Source organism: Carassius gibelio, chromosome B8 (genome assembly GCF_023724105.1).
Source record: "Carassius gibelio isolate Cgi1373 ecotype wild population from Czech Republic chromosome B8, carGib1.2-hapl.c, whole genome shotgun sequence".
NCBI lineage: Eukaryota > Metazoa > Chordata > Actinopteri > Cypriniformes > Cyprinidae > Carassius > Carassius gibelio.
The window spans coordinates 15,078,419-15,095,172 of NC_068403.1; the positions used below are offsets into that span (position 1 = coordinate 15,078,419).

Consider the following 16,754-nt stretch of genomic DNA (forward strand, 5'->3'; position numbering starts at 1 on the left):
GGGGGGGGGGGGGGGGTCTTGGGGGGGTCTCAAGACCCTGCCAAAAATGCCTTGACCCCCCACCCTCTGAACCGAACTGATTCTTTTGGTGATTGATTCTGAACTGATTCTGTGCTAATGTTATAAGCGCGGGTAAACCAAAGGCTTGAATGAAGGGCAATCATCGCCAATGACGGCATTACATCGAGCGCAAAAGAACCGGTGAACCATTTTTTTTTTTTTAAACTGGTTTATTTGATTGAATTGTCCGAAAGAACCGGTTCACTTGAGCACCTGCTCCTTTGCCCCTTAAGTGCCCTTTTGTCAAAGCAAAATTTCCTCGTTTTTTTTTTTTTGTAATAACATAAACTTTTATTAATGCCTGCCCACGCCCAATCATAATATTAGTACAATTTATTAATAATAATTTAGCCTTAAATAAAATGACCAACATGATGACCTTTCACCTGACAACGACCTCATCCAACCTGGAAGATTCCTCACGCTGCACGCGCATTTTTTAATTGCTAAAGGATATATTCAATACCGTGGCAGCTGGTAAGTGGTGTTTCATTCTCAGCGAAGTGATTTTGATGTTTATTTACTTATTATTATTTTACAAGAACGATGTGATGTGAGAACACGCAGATATGTTGCTGTGTGTAGCCTGTAGTGTAGAAGTAACGCTAGCGTGCTGTTAGAGGGAGAAAAGTTTTTTTTTTTTTTTTTTTTTTTTTTTTTTATTGCTTAATGTACATAACAAGACAGGGAACCAACAATGTAAGACACTTTCATATAGACCAGCACATAGTTTACATTGAAGAGAGAGAGAAAAATAAATAAATAAAAAATAAATAAATAAAATAAAACAAACACAATAACAAGGAGCAAGGATGAAACCAAAATTGTAGTCAATGAAGTTAAAAATGTTTTTAAAATAATAGATATTTTGACAAAGAGAAGCATAACTTTTCCGATTTTCGATTAAGTTTTTTGAGGCATTTTAAGCTCTGAAACATTTTAACAAACTCACATAAGAATATATTGAAGGAAGGTTTACATTTTTTCCATTTACAAGTATGTATATGATATTTACCCATCAACAAAACAAAATTCACAACATCAGAGAAGGATGAATTTAAATCACATTTAAAAAAGAGCACATCTTGCTGAGTTATAGGAGAAACTGTCTCCATTTTTACTGACAACCAGCTATGTATATCAAACCAAAATTTAGAAGAAACCTCACAGTAAAAGAAAAGGTGATCAAGTGTTTCAGGAAAAGAAGAGCAGAAACCACAAGGATCCACATCGAAATGAAACCGTTTTTGTATAAAGTCACTAACTGGATATATCCTAAACATAATTTTATAATGAGTCTCCTTGACCTTTGGAGCAACTGGGTAAGCCATATAACGGGTAAAAGCTTTGTCCCTTACTGGGGTTTCAACATCTCCCAGAAAATAACATTTATAATCACCAGTGATGATACGTTTAAGTTCTTTATAAATAAGTTTGTTATTACACTTATAGTCTAAGAGGTCAACATTACATATTTTCAAAGAGGGGAGAGAAACTACTGGTCTAGATAAAAGATCAAAAAAACTACTTTGGATTATTCTTAACAATCCAGTAGGTATAGCATTGCATATCTTATTATAACCTTTTAATGTAATTTTAACTTTGTATTTACTAATGAAATCAATATAAGATAAGAACAAGCCATTATCATCTAACAAATCATGAATAAAAAAAATACCCTGGCTATACCAATCACTTTTAAACAGAGATTTTCTATTAATAATTACAACCCTATTGTTCCAAAGAGTGGAGTTGTGAGGTGAAAAGTTATGGGTAAACATCATTTTCCAAAATAACAGTACTTGTTTATGAAAATTAGATACCTTCAGAGGAATTTTACAAGGGTCGAGATCACATCTCAACACAAAATCAAGGCCGCCAATTTTTTTAAAAATGTGGTTAGGAATATGGTACCATATCGAGTGTGACTTTGTTAAACACTCTTTCAACCATTTTATTCTGAATGTACCAAGAAGAGATTCAAAGTCAATGGCTCTCAAACCTCCATGTTCATACTCTTTTACCATATGAAATTTACGTAGATAATGCGTTTTATTTTTCCAAATAAATTTAAATAAGATTGAATTCACCGATTTAATTACTGTAGGGGCAGTATACAAGGCTTGAGATAAGTAGATAAGTTTGGATATTCCCTCAGTTTTAGTTAAGAGAATTCTACCCAGTATAGATAGGTCTCGAGATAACCAATGATTTAAGGATTTTTTCATACTTTCTAATTTAGAGTTAAAATTTGAATGTTCTCTATTAACAACATTATTTGTAATCATAACCCCTAAATACTTAATCTCCTTTTTTACTGGAATGCCCTCTATAACGTCTAAATTACAATTATGGATTGCCATTAATTCACATTTTTTAAAGTTTAGAGTCAGGCCTGATGCCTTTGAGAAAACAGAAATTTTTTCAATAACTAATGGAAGCACCTCTTTATTTTTAAGAAATAAAAGAGTGTCATCTGCAAATTGACTTATAGTAAAGGTTCTACCAAGAATATCTATGCCTATACTATCTTCAAAGTTTTTAATGAATAAAGACATAAGTTCAACTGCAAGATTAAAAAGTAATGGTGAGACAGGGCATCCCTGACGAATTCCTCGTTTAATTTGGATTTTGGGTGATGAACCAACATTAAGAGAAACACTACTAAAAATATCATTATAAAACATGGAAATTACTTTACAAAACATAGGGCCAAAACCAAAAGTTTCTAAGGATCTAAACAAAAAGGAGTGTTCAAGGGTATCAAATGCCTTGAAGAAATCTAGAAATAGAAGTAAGCTTGTCTGGGGAATTAAAAAATTATAATCAAGCATATCAAGAACTAGTCTAATATGACTGTGAATACTTCTCCCTTTAATAAAAGCAGATTGTGTTTCACTGATAATTTCACCAATACCCTTTTTTAATCTATTTGCAAAAACATGAGAGAGCAGTTTGAAATCATTACATAAAAGAGTTATTGGTCTCCAATTGTCTAAAAATAATTTATCTTTGTTCGACTTTGGAGCTAGAATAATTCAACCGTGCTTCATTGATGGAGATAATTCAGCTTTATCTATACATTCCTTTAGTGCTTCAAAAACTAAAAATCTTATTTCGTGCCAAAAATGTTTATATAGTTCTACTGTGATGCCATCAATACCTGGCGACTTTCCATTAGACATTTGCTTTATAGCAGTGTCTAATTCTGAAATCTCAATGTCAGCCTCCATCATATTTCTAAAATCAGAGTCTATAATAGGAACTCTATCTTTTAAAAAGGAGAAGAAGAGATCACAATCGCTTTCTGAAAATTTAGATTTATATAAATCGTTATAGAAGGAATATATGTAGTCATCAATTTGAGTTTTTTCTTGGCTTATACAATTATCAATACTAAGTCTATTAATAATTTTCAAAGCTTGTTTTTGTTTTTCTAGATTAAAGAAATATGAAGAATTTTTTTCCCCTTCCTCAATCCACCTGGCTCTAGATCGTATAAATGCTCCTTTAGCCTTTTCTGTATAAAAATCATCTAACTCTGATTGAAGAGTATAAAGTTCTTTTTCCTCACTCTTACTAAGTATGTCTTTATTACTGAAATAATTTAGTCTTGATAAAATTGTTGTCTGCCTAAATTTTCTAGCATTTGCAATTTGTTTGCCTTCTTTAATCGCTATTTTTTTTACATTAAATTTGACCCATTCCCATTTGCCAATTGAGGTTAATTCAGACATGGTTTTAACATTATTAATCATTAACAAAATAGAATTACAAAAAGATTCACATTTTAGTAAATTATTATTAAACTTCCAGTGAGTTCTTGTAGACGTTGAGCTGTCATTACTCCTAAGAGATAGTGATATGGCACTGTGATCAGTTAAAACTGAAGGAGAAATATTACACTCAAATGTAGAAGAAAGAAGATTACTAGTTATCAACCAAAAATCCAACCTGGAACGCTGAATGCGCCCTGAAAAGGAACCCCATGTAAATTGTTTCTTATGTGGGTTCTGTACACGCCAAACATCAATTAAATCAAGAAACTGAGATATATTATAAATCAGGGGGTTATAGGAAAATGTGGTGAAAGGAGTGGGGTATCTATCCTGCCATTCATCTGCAACAGCGTTAAAATCCCCTCCAATAATAATTTTATCTGTAAAATATGTGTTCTTCCAGACATCAATTTTTGTAGCCATATTCTGAAAAAACAACTTATTAGCGGCCTTGTTAGTGTAACCATAAACATTTATCAAAATTAAATTACATTCATTTGATTCAAGAACCACCATTATCCAGTGACCCTCATTATCGCTTGAACTTGCAACAATTTTGCTGTCCATCCGTTTAAACAAAAAAGCGACCCCTGCTGAGTGAGAAGTTCCATGAGAGAATAAAGCCTCTCCACCCCATTGTGATTTCCAAAATCTTACATCTACATCAGTTGAATGAGTCTCTTGAAGAAAGAAACAATTTACTTTTACTTGCTCCTTGCAAAAAAGAAAAAGTGCCTTACGTTTAACATTACACCTAATACCTCGAACATTTAGAGAGAACAGAGAAAAAGACATAAACTTGAATTAAGAAGAATAAAGAAAAAAGAAAAAAAAAACTAATTATAGATTTTGCAGAAGATCAAATATCGTTCCTCTTACACAGGCATATAATAACACATTTAAGGCCGATAAAACCGAACTCAAAATAAGCCTTAAAGAATGACGTACAAATAATATATTCGATATTAACTTTGAATAGAATTCTAAATGAAATACCTAGATCCATACAATCGCATGATCCTGAATACGACATAGCCTAACTGTGCCTTAGTAGACAATTGAACCTATTCTCCTCACAGATTTAAAGTAACCCAAAAGCTAGCACATCACTTCATTCACCACTAACTAAGCTGTCACTCTCTGACCATTAATCACTGCATATCCGTCGCGAAGGTACGCTTTCAAGTTTTTCTTTCTTGCCTCCTCAACTTTAGGCCATAGACGAGCATGAGCCTCCCGGTCGTCCTTGCAAAAATCCTCTCTAAAACGAATTTTTTTCTCCATGCAGACCGGTGCATTCTTTGACATTCTCCAAACCATGTCACGTACAAATCTCATGCCAAACTGAATGATGATTTGTCGCGGTCTTGCACCCTTCACTTTTTTGCCAAGGCGATGAACTGTGTCCACAGTATTCTGCAATTGTTCTGGAGAGTGAGGGACAATCTGAGACAAGATATCAATCACGACACTTCTGACATCCTCATCTTCTCTTTCTGGAACTCCATTTAGCCTCAAACACCACCTGCGTTTGTATCGGTCATGCTCCACACATTTCTGTTTCAACACTTCGTTTTCCTTCTGTAAGTGAGTTACCTGTGATTTCAAATTAACCACATCCTCCTTAACACCTTTCAACGCCGTCGTATTGGCATCCAGAGACTCGGAAATTTTGACAATTGCATCAGTGTTCACTTTCAGTTGGAATTCAAAGGCACGAATGTATTCAGAATTTTCATCGAATTTACGACTGAGGCTTTGGATGGCGGCGTACAGAACGCTAGTGGAAATATCATCACTTTCCTTTTCCTGTACTGCTTTCACTCTTTTGGGTCCAGGACTTTTGAGAGGGGTATGAGGCATAGTCTTCTGTCTAACATCTTTAGCAGACGACACTTCAATCTCCATCGTATCGATAGGTTCATCTCTTTCTTCACCTGAAGCTATTCCAGCATAAGCATGTTCTCTAGTTTTCGCCGCCATAACGCTTCAGCGAGTGCAGCAAAAAAGACAAGCGAATAGACTCGTATAAACAAAAAAACTCACGAATGTAATAACAGAAAACAGAGTAAATAAATAATCTTAAATAAAGAAAAACTGTAGACTAAGAATAGACGGCCTTTTGCACAATTACATCAGAGCCTGTAAAAAGTTCGACTTATCTCTCCGCCATCTTAACACGCCCCCCCAGAGGGAGAAAAGTTTCACAGGCATCGAGGGGTCTGGTCTTTTTATGTTATTTGACTAAACTTTTATTATATTACAGTACTTATTTATTTTTAACATGTAAAAATAATTATCACAACACTGGTAAGGCTTATTCAGATTTTCTCATTCTCTGAATTATCATTATAAAAATAAAAACAATTCAGAAATGAATTAAAATATAATTATATTTTAAATGTGATGCAAATATTTTTTCTACAATAGCAACAGTGTTTACAACAGCAAGACCACTTTAGCCTGTAAACTCAATAATATCTATCTGGAAATAAATGTAAAAATGTCAATAAAAATGCATAATATACCTGACATGAAAGTGCAGTGTGAAGGATATGGAGCCGCCACTGTACATAGAAAGCCCTGATAATCCTTTGTCATGTAAGTAACGCATATAACTACTGTTCCCAGAAGAAGGGAAACAATGTACAGCATGACTATGGGATATCGTGCTCTTGCGCCATCTGCTGAAGAGTGAAGAAACTCTTTTTTTATTTTTTTATTTTTTTTTTTAAGTTAAATGTTTTTTTTTTCTATTATTATTATGCTTATAAACAGAACAGAGATGGCAGTAATTGCATAACACGTTGTATCATGTATCAAAATGCATAAATGTCTTCAGAATACAAAAAGAAAATTAAGAAAAGAAAAGAAAACAATAATGATTGTTGGTAAGACAAAATAATGGTCAAATACGAAAAACTAAAAAGAGAGAGAAAAAAGTAAACCATGAGGGTAAGATGATAATTTATACATCAATTAAATTGTACAAATTAAAATCATTACAAATTAAAGTAGTTCTTCTTGCTTTCTTATTTACTGAAGATGAAACAGTATTAAGATAAATGTAAAAATATTTAAATAAAAACAATAAAAATCGGTTTGTTATTAGTGAACTTACATTTATGGATGTGGTAAGAAAGTAAATTACATTTATAACAAAACAAGCTTTATTTTTTGTAGGATCAGAATCAAAGTATTAAAAAATGATGTCTTTAAGGGTTTAGGATATATCTTGCTGGATATTTTCTTTAATAAATGTATCAATATTTTTTCCAAATTTGTCAATTCAATTCAAGTTTATTTGTATAGCGCTTTTTATAATACAAATCATTGCAAAGCAACTTTACAGAAAATTAAGTTTCTACAATATTTAGTAGTAGCTTATCAGTGGTGACCCAGTTTATGTGCATATGGCCAGAAATGTATGGAAAAATAAATTAAAGACATAATCAAACAGACAATGAACACTATTAACAGCAAATATTATATGATGGAATCACACTCATAGCAAAATGTGGTAGTTCTGTATGCTGTTTCAGGGTTAGCATCATCTGAGGTCCTCTGGGGGTTTGACATCATCTCTTCTCAGGTGTCCTGGGTCCAGACTGAAGCTTGTGTAAAACTTGGGCAAAACAGAGAAACAAATAGAGACATAATTAGTGTAGCTGCTGTTCCAGCCAAGTAAAATTAATTATTTTTACCCAAGTTAAAGCATAATAATTCTTGGGGAAAGAGATGTGTTTTTAATCTATATTTAAACAGAGACTGTGTCTCTGAGTGCCGAACATTATCATGAAGGCTTTTCCAGAGTTTACTATCAAAAGTCCACCATTTTCTGTCCTTAGGGAGCGTGATGGATTATAGCGTGGTAGAAGACTAGATAGGTATGCAGGAGCTAAACCATTTAGGGCCTTATAGGTAAGTAATAATATTTATTTTATCTCTGTTTTATCCGAATTTAATAGGATAAATTTATTGGTCATACAATCTTTTATATTTTTAACACACTCAGCTTAGTTAATTTAGAAGTTTCATCTGGTCTCGTTGATTATATAGTTTAGTATCATCAGCATAACAGTGGAAACTAATCTCGTATTTTCTAATAATATTACCAAGGAGCTACATGTATATTGAAAATAGCAGAGGACCTAGGACAGAACCCTTGTGGCACTCCATATTTTACTGGTAATAAATGAGATGACTCCCCATTTAAATAAACAATGTTGGTAGCGATCGGACAGGTAGGATCTAAACCATCTTAAAGCCTGTCCTTGAATACGCCCCACAAAGTCGCTGAACTAAATTGAAGGGACCAGCACTACCACATACACCTTTATTTTACAAGAGAGTGATGGACTATGGTTTAAAAAATCTTTTGGTAAGCACCGACATAGTTAGCGTTGCTGCAGTGACGTCTAGTCAACAGTGCAGTGACGCACAACTGGCAGTCGCATGAACATCTTAATCCATGCCAATGAAGTTTCCACACCCCTCGTGGAGCACTTGGGCACCCATGCAGGTATTTGTAATAACAGGCATGTCTTATATGCTGTAGACAAAAAAAAAAAAAAAAAAACCCATAAGTAGGGGCTTCACACAGTCACAAAAAGCTGGTCTGAAAATCTTCATACTTCAAGCTTTTAAAACTTATACAAACTTTCTGGCTAGGCTTTTTCAAGCCAACTCAAAGATTGTCTAACTTTATCATCTTGTTATGGTGTTCTGTCAACAATCTGTCAGCACTTTGCTGTTTCCATAGAGATGACAATATTAAACTATGATGTGATGACTTTATCTATATAGCCCTAAGATGACAACCTGCTGTGTGTAATAAGAAACAGGAAATCGTCTCTAGTTGCATTGTTGTTGAAATTAAAGGTACAGTGCATTTCTGTTCACAGATAATCATAAAGGAAATACAATTTCCTATACTGACTTAGTGAGTTTAAGATATGTCAAATGATTTAGAATTGAAGTTAGTGGTATAGCAAGTCACCCCCGGGCCCATATGCAAAACAATTTGTAGTCCCCCCTCCCCAAATGTCCAGCTCGGTTCACTTCACCTAGGCCCTATTGTCGATTCTTGTTAAGAAAATTACAGTAAGTGTGAAGTGCACTATATATATATATATATATATATATATATATATATATATATATATATATATATATATATATATATATATATATATATATATATATATATATATATATATATATAAAAAATTACGTATTTTTTTTCTAACCACTAAGACAGAGAGAGAGATCGCGCTTTTTTTTTTATTAATATGGTTAAAAGCATGAAGTGAAGTTTTTAATCCACAGATTTTATTTTAGGCAAGTTGTGATTATTTGAGAAGAAGGCTAAATTGATTAAACATATGCTCATCACGCTTCATGCATCGGGCCGTTTGTTCCTTAAAAAGAAAAGCAAAAAAAAGAATTTAACAAACAGTAAATGTTCTAAACATATTTCTAAATTAATATAATAAAGAAGTTAAATATGACCACTTTGCAATTAAAAACCAAAACTTAAATATTGTAATGGCTGCAACAGCAGCTGTGTATGGAGAAAAGAGGGAAGAAAGACATGTCTCCAGTCAGAATTGGGGTGAGAATTCTGGTAAGATGTTGGACAAGAGCCGGTCCTGTACAGAGCTCTATTCACTCCCCAGTTCAACAAAAAGTTCCCCTGGGCTCGGCGGGCCCCCAAACTGCCAGGCCCATATGCACCTGCGGTGAGCGTGATTTCACCAAGAACAACATGTTCCTGGAACAACATTCCAGATGCTACACCACTGATAGAATTGCAAGGTTAGCTTTTGTTTGCGATTATGTTTTACTTGTTTGCCTGTTTTCTGTCTTCTGACTTCTGTTGCTGTGAAACTAAAGCGTCACCTGCTGTTTATGTAAGGCTGCTGATCCTGCAACAGCAGAAAACAACAGAACTGTAGACCTCTGATGATGAGTCAGATCTAAAGATCTGCTCTTTCTTTCTCAGATTACACAGCAACGTTATTACGCAGGTGCTGAGGAAAAGTCATGTGTATCATGAGTTTGTCTTGTGCATCTTAATATTTTCTCTGCAGGTTCTGTTAAAGAGGAGTTTGTTAGGTGAACTGTTCTTATCTTCACTGTTCCTGTATAAATTGTTCCTGTGTCACTCACGTTCTCCTCGTTCTTGAAAATAAGAGAGTCAACATCTAGAGGACATAAATCATTACTTTTTGCTCTATTTTGTTTCTTCTGTTTTGCTCACGTCCAAACAGAGAGTTTATAAATGAAGTAGACATCAGGTCAGTTATTTTAATAAGAGTACTGTCTCAAGAGCTGTAACTCATCAATGTAAATGAGTGGGTGATGATCTATGTGGAATGTACAAAGGAAATACAACAGTGCTGTGTTTGAATATGGTTGAGAGACCGACAAAATTAATAGGGAGCTGATTATTTAGCGAGTAAATCAATGAAGAATGAGTCCGTAATACTGAATTATGTAGGCTATTAACTGATATTTAATATATGTTACGCATGTTCTCTAGGATTTCAAACCTTGATAAAATTAGCCCATATAATTGCAGTTTTGTAATAATAATAATAATAAAAAATTCATTAGTAGAGAATTAAAATTAAATCCAATTTTACAAAATTTGTAAATGAGTTTTGATACTTTTGTGGTACATACTAGTTTATGCACAGTCACACGGAAAGGTAACATTTTTCTCTTTTTTAAGAATTTGCATTTGAGCTCCAAGTTCAAGGTCAATATTTTCAGTAAAATATTTATTGCTCAAACAGTTATAAAAATTCAATAATAACCCATTCTATCATTAGCATATTAAAAGCATTATCGCTATGTGGCAGTGAAGCTGTAAGGTTGAGAACACACTAAACAATATTTATTTTAATTTGTTTTCTTTATAATTCATTTCCCATGTAAAACTCCCATAACAATATACAGTGCATACATCTCTCAGCAATTTACAATTTATTTACGATCACAATTATCAATTTAAATGTGAGAAAATGTCTTTGTTCAGCTTCAGATATTATTAAATATAAAATGCAAAGAGAATGTGAAAAGGTAGGGAAATTATTAGCAGCATCCTCAGGAAAAAAAAAAATCAAATTGAACAAAACTTTGGGAAAGAAACTATTACAAAAGTATAGTCTACTGCTGCTGACTCGACATGAAGATATATTCTGCTTGTATATGCAGTTCATGTGGATGATGTTTTTTATTCAATTCTTGCACTATTTTCTTTCTAATATTGTGGGTTCTAAGCTTATGCAAACTATGGATGCCATTTGTACAACAAAATGATTTTTTCCCATACAATATTGTGACACAAAATGATGTTTTATTAACAAGGTTCAGGAGGAGCATCAGATACTTAGCCTAATTAACACCGGTGGAGCGCACTCAGAGCCTCTCCCCGGACAGCACACCAAATATGTATGATCATACTTCAGCTAGTAATAAGTAAGCATGAACTCCTGAAATCATCTTTTTGATAAACAGCCATTCAACTTTCCTTTTCTGATTTTTATTTTATTTTTATGTTTAAACATGTCAGTAACCCATGTACAACAACAAATAAATAAATAAATAAAACTTCAATATAATGTTCCTGATCGGTTTTAATTACTTTAATGAGTAATTGAATATTTAAATGAATGTCCGAAAATTAAACTATATAAAACTATGAAACGGACCACTAGGTGGCAGTAAGATTTTACAGGACAGATCTGCTATCTCTCTCTCTCTCTCTCTCTCTCTCTCTCTCTCTCTCTCTCTCTCTCTCTCTCTCTCTCTCTCTCTCTAGAAAATAATTCTGAAGCTTAAGATGCAGATGTTTTTTAAATGGTCTTGATATTTCATACAAATCACATGAAACAGCCAGCCAGCTTTTAACATTTCTTATTGATAACTGAGAGATTATGTGCTGCTCATTATAAATATGCCCTTTGAGGTGCTAAAGGCTAATATAAACAGCAGTTATAGTTCCATAAATGAGCAACATTGCAACATATGGTTACTGTTAATTGGTGGGCAAAAGTCATTCTTTCTAAAGTCATATGGAAAGAATAATATGTTGTTTAGCAGCTCTTTCAACTTTGGACAGTTTGGAATTCCTCTTTGTCCTTCAGAGAGTGCAGCTGCTGGTTAGAGCGCCGATAATTGCCTATTGTTAAGTGATGATGATCCAGCTGTAAGCAGTGCTGTGTGTGATATTATTCTGCAGAACAGAAGGGACACATTAAATTAGAGATCCATAAAAGCAGTGCAGGCATAGAGGGCTGCGAACAGATGTCTGTTTTTTGTTTCCTGAGATAAAAAAGCGTCGCTGTTGCATTGTGTTTAATGCTGATGAATACCACACAGGTTTTATTGTGAGAGCTCTGCACAGAGACGAGGAGCCAGTAGTTGACTTTCAACAGGTGGTGCAGAATATTTTTGGATGTTTTAGCACCGTTGAGGATTTGAAGTGGCAAGCGCTCAAGTACTCTCACTATGCGTTTTGTGTGAAAGTTTGCATGTGTTTTCAATTACTTTAATGACCTCAGTGATATAATGGTAGCAGCTGGTTTGTGAAATCCTATTTGCTTATCCTTAAATATTTGACATGGGGAAGTCGTGGCCTAGTGGTTGTGGGTTTGAGTCTCGAGCCGGCAATACCAAGACTAAGGTTCCCTTGAGTAGGGCACCGAACCCCCAACTGCTCCCTGGGTGCTGCAGCATAGATGGCTGCCCACTGCTCTGTGTGTGTGTTCACTGCTGTGTGTGTGCACTTCTTAGAGCACAAAATCTGAGTATGGGTCACCAATACTTGGTTGTATGTCACTGACACTGACAAATCATTTTGCAAGTCATTGTCTATTACAGTACACAACAAATTTAACAATAAGCTTTTAGAAAAGTTTGTTTTCATTACACTACTGTAAATTGATCTTAAAGTAGATGAAAAGCACTAGAAGAGAAAAGTTCACATTCTAAGGAATTGAAAATGAACTTGGTATTCAATACAGTATAGTATCCTATCACAGTACAGTAAAAATAAATAAATTCCACATTCTTACCAAAACTGCATTACAGTAGTGAACCATATTTGACATAGCAGTTTCTTAGTCTTCTGACAAAAGACTTGTCTCTCAGTTCTGCAAAGTATACAGAGATACTAAACAGAGATACTAATCAGTTCTCTAATCAGAAGTTCGGCTACTGTGCACTGTAATTGCACTGTATTTGTAAGTAGTAAAACATCCTGTAGATGACCCTGTATGCCAGCTTCCCTCATGGTCATGCCATGCACAAGAAACATGGTCAAATGTACTGCTTTGTTTTTCAGGAACAAATTACCTTTGACCCCGTCCTCTTCATTTTCCCTTCCTCTTTGTCTCCCATCGCTAGGATTTCTTTTCCAAAGCACATTATCACTTGGCCATATTTATGTTATTCTAAGATTCTGATTGGTGTGCCATCAGTTTGCTACTTCAGAGTTCACAAGTGGATAAATGGTTTTAGGTTAAAGGATGACTTTATTTAATTATATTGCCTGCTTGTGTTTTCTAATTGAGAAAAACACTGAGAAACTTGGAACAGTATTGAAAACGTGTTTATAGTTTTTGTCTTTGTTTTGAGACGTGAATGAATAGTTTGTGAAACTGGGCCAAATTAAACATTTACAGCGTTACATTGTGAATTAGTGTTTATATGTCAACATTGAAAAAAAGATTCCCTACATGTTTCTGCATGTTGGTGAGTTTTTTCAGACAGTATTTATATACTGTAGTATGGTACTTAAATTTGTTATAATAATAATGATAAAATTAAAGAAATAGAATAAAATAAACAGAACCACAAAATGAGTGTCACACCATCGACCCATATAATATTGCTAAATATTTAGTTATTAAAAACAATAATAATAATAATAATAATAATAATAATGATAATAATAATGCAAATATATATATATATATATATATTCCCCCACTTTACAGACATTAACATTTGTTGTCCTTTTATCCTGATGGCCAGGGTTCAGATAATAACTTCTGTTATCTTGAAAGCCTTACATTTCAACCTACTTATCCAATAAAGTCTGTTCTTCTTTGATAAAACTGCTAATCCTTCTTTGGATGGATGTGCTCTTTGTTTCTGATTCCAATCTGCAAGCATCTTCTTTTACTAAAAGCAGCCCACAAGAGTCCCAGGAGGACTTTTTTTGTATGTGTGTGTGCATCACCCCCTAGACTTCCACATGCATTCGCTTGATTTTATCCTGATAAGTACAAAAGCAGCTTTTGTGAAGAAAGCGGTGCGATAAACAGCCAGTAAGAGTGAGAGATTTGTCTTCCACCACAAGGCCACCGAAACTTAATCCCAGATTTTACTTGTTTTTCCTGAAATGCTTTGGATTATGGAGAAACCGGAATACAAAAACGACCGTCGCATGCCACTAGCAGGAGAACAAGAGAAGGATTAGGTATGAGAGGATAAGGAAAAGAAGGAAGGATAAAACAACAGAAGGATGGATGGATGAAAAGAGTGATATTAGGAGATTAGTCTCTAAATGAAAATCATTTTGGAGCGGAAATTCTGTGAGATGCAAGGATCATGACTAGGAAAAAATTGTTCCTCTGGCAGCATCGTAAACCTGCAACTGAGCAAAACAGTCTGTCTTTGAATGAACAAAACAGTCAGCTTCATCAAGATGTTTAACAGTCTCAGATCAGTTTAATACATAATTGATCTGTGTCTCTCTGACCTTCCACATTTCAAGCCTTCTGTAAATTGGGTGCTCACTCAGACTGTAAAGCCGCAGAGGAAACCTCTCTTCTCCTCTAATAAGCTACTGTGCATTTGTTCTGCACAGAGAACTTACTTTCTCAGGCCTCTTTCTCTCTCTCTCTCTCTCTCTCTCTCTCTCTCTCTTGCTTCCGGTCTGATTAGTGCTTCTAAAAAGGCAGAAACTTTTTGAAAATGTCTTGGATTTTGAACTATGTCCACCTGTCTGTGTTCCTTTTCGGTAACATGTGTCTGTTTCTTGATAATGACCCTCTGCTCATCTCTGTCGTTGCACCACCTACTCACACATTCACAGTACAACTATGTGTGTGTGTGTGTGTATGTGTGTGTGTGTGTGTGAGAGAGAGAGAGAGAGAGAGAGAGAAAGATAGAGAGAAAGAGACTGGATGAATATAGAGTTCTGTGTTTGACAGTGTTGAGATAGTTGACTGAGGGATTATGGGTAATGGAGCAGTAGTGCTGGGCAAGTGTAACTGTGTAAGAAGATGTATATGAGGTAATTTATTTATGTAATGGCAAAGCTAATATCTTCAGAATTCATATCACTGTGCTGTTAAATATATTAGAATTTTTTAAATTTAATAGAATAATTTCAATGGAAATGTGTAACATTATAAATGTATTTACAGTCACTTTTGATCAGTTTATTTATCTATCTATCTATCTATATATATATATATATATATATATATATATATATATATATATATATAGATAGATAGATAGATAGATAGATAGATATACATATATATATATATCTCAGTGAGTTAAAAAGTCTATTAATAAAATAATACATGAAAAAAGTTTCTCTGGTTTTTAAAAGGTTCTTTGCGCGTAATTCATTTCTAGTATATAATTCATATTATATTAAACAACAGACTACATGGAATATTTGTGACCTGCTCCATCACTAAGCCACTTTGAAACAGAAACACACTAGGGAGTCGTGGCCTATAGAGAGTTTGTCTCCAAATCTTAGGATTGTAGGTTCGAATCTCGAGCCGGCAATACCACGACTTAGGTGCCCTTGAGCAATGCATCAAACCTCCGACTGCTCCGCTGGTGCCGCAGCATAAATGGCTGCCCACTGCTCTGTTTGTGTGTTCACTGCTCTGTGTGTGTGCACTTTGAATGGGTTAAATGCAGAGCACTAATTCTGAGTATGGGTCACCATACTTGGCTGAAGTCTCGCCATCAGTTTGCTTTAGAAAGTAATGGCATAAAGTATGAGACTTTATGTTTATTTTAGTGAATAAAACTATTTGTTTTGTGTATGTGTTTCAGGGTCAAAGTGATTCGAAATATTGCAGCGGGACACATTTGTACCTTTAAAAATTAATTCATCACATCAGATCTGTAAAATCTGAAGAGATCATGACCAATTAGGGACCTTACAAATTCACAAAAATGAAAATTTGCTGATAATTTAGTCACTCTCAGGCTATCCAAGACGTGAATGAGTTTTCTTCTTCTGGTTTATTGTGATGCTTTTATCAGCTCTTTGGAATCTCATTCTCATGGCACCCATTCATTACCATGAATCCATTGTTGAGCAAGTAATGTACTGTTAAATTTCCCAAATTTGTTCTCATGACTCATTTATATATACAGAACAACCAATTTTTGCTATAAGTGTGACTGCATCATATAATAATTGCTGTTAATAGTGTTTATCGTCTGTTTGATTACGTTTGTAATTGATTTTTCCATATTTCTGCCACATGCACATAAACCGACAGTCACCACTGATAAGCTACTACTAAATATCGAAGAAACTTAATTATTTATTTCACTCATTTTAAGTTGCTTCGCAATGATTTGTATCGTAAAAAGCACTATGCAACTTGAATTGAACTTTAATTGAATTTATGTCCTGGATTGGCTGAGGGTTAGTAAATTATAAACAAACTTTCATTTTTATTTAATATTTTTAAAATACTGGACTACTCCTTTAACCTACAATCCTGATGAAAAAAAAAAAAAAAAAGATCAGAAAACCCCCACCATGCCAATACTGTAGGCAGCCCATGAAGAGTTTCAGCACCACAGTACAGTGGACAGCTCCAGCTACTGACTCAGGAAGGCATGAATTACATGAAA

At 34.2% G+C, this 16,754-nt stretch overlaps 1 long non-coding RNA gene across 1 annotated transcript in view; it reads left to right on the forward strand.

Moving 5' to 3' along the window:
* Window positions 1-16,754, forward strand: part of LOC127963519 (uncharacterized) — a 29,691-nt gene that overhangs the window by 2,111 nt on the left and 10,826 nt on the right. The gene's annotated exons all lie outside the window — the stretch shown is intronic.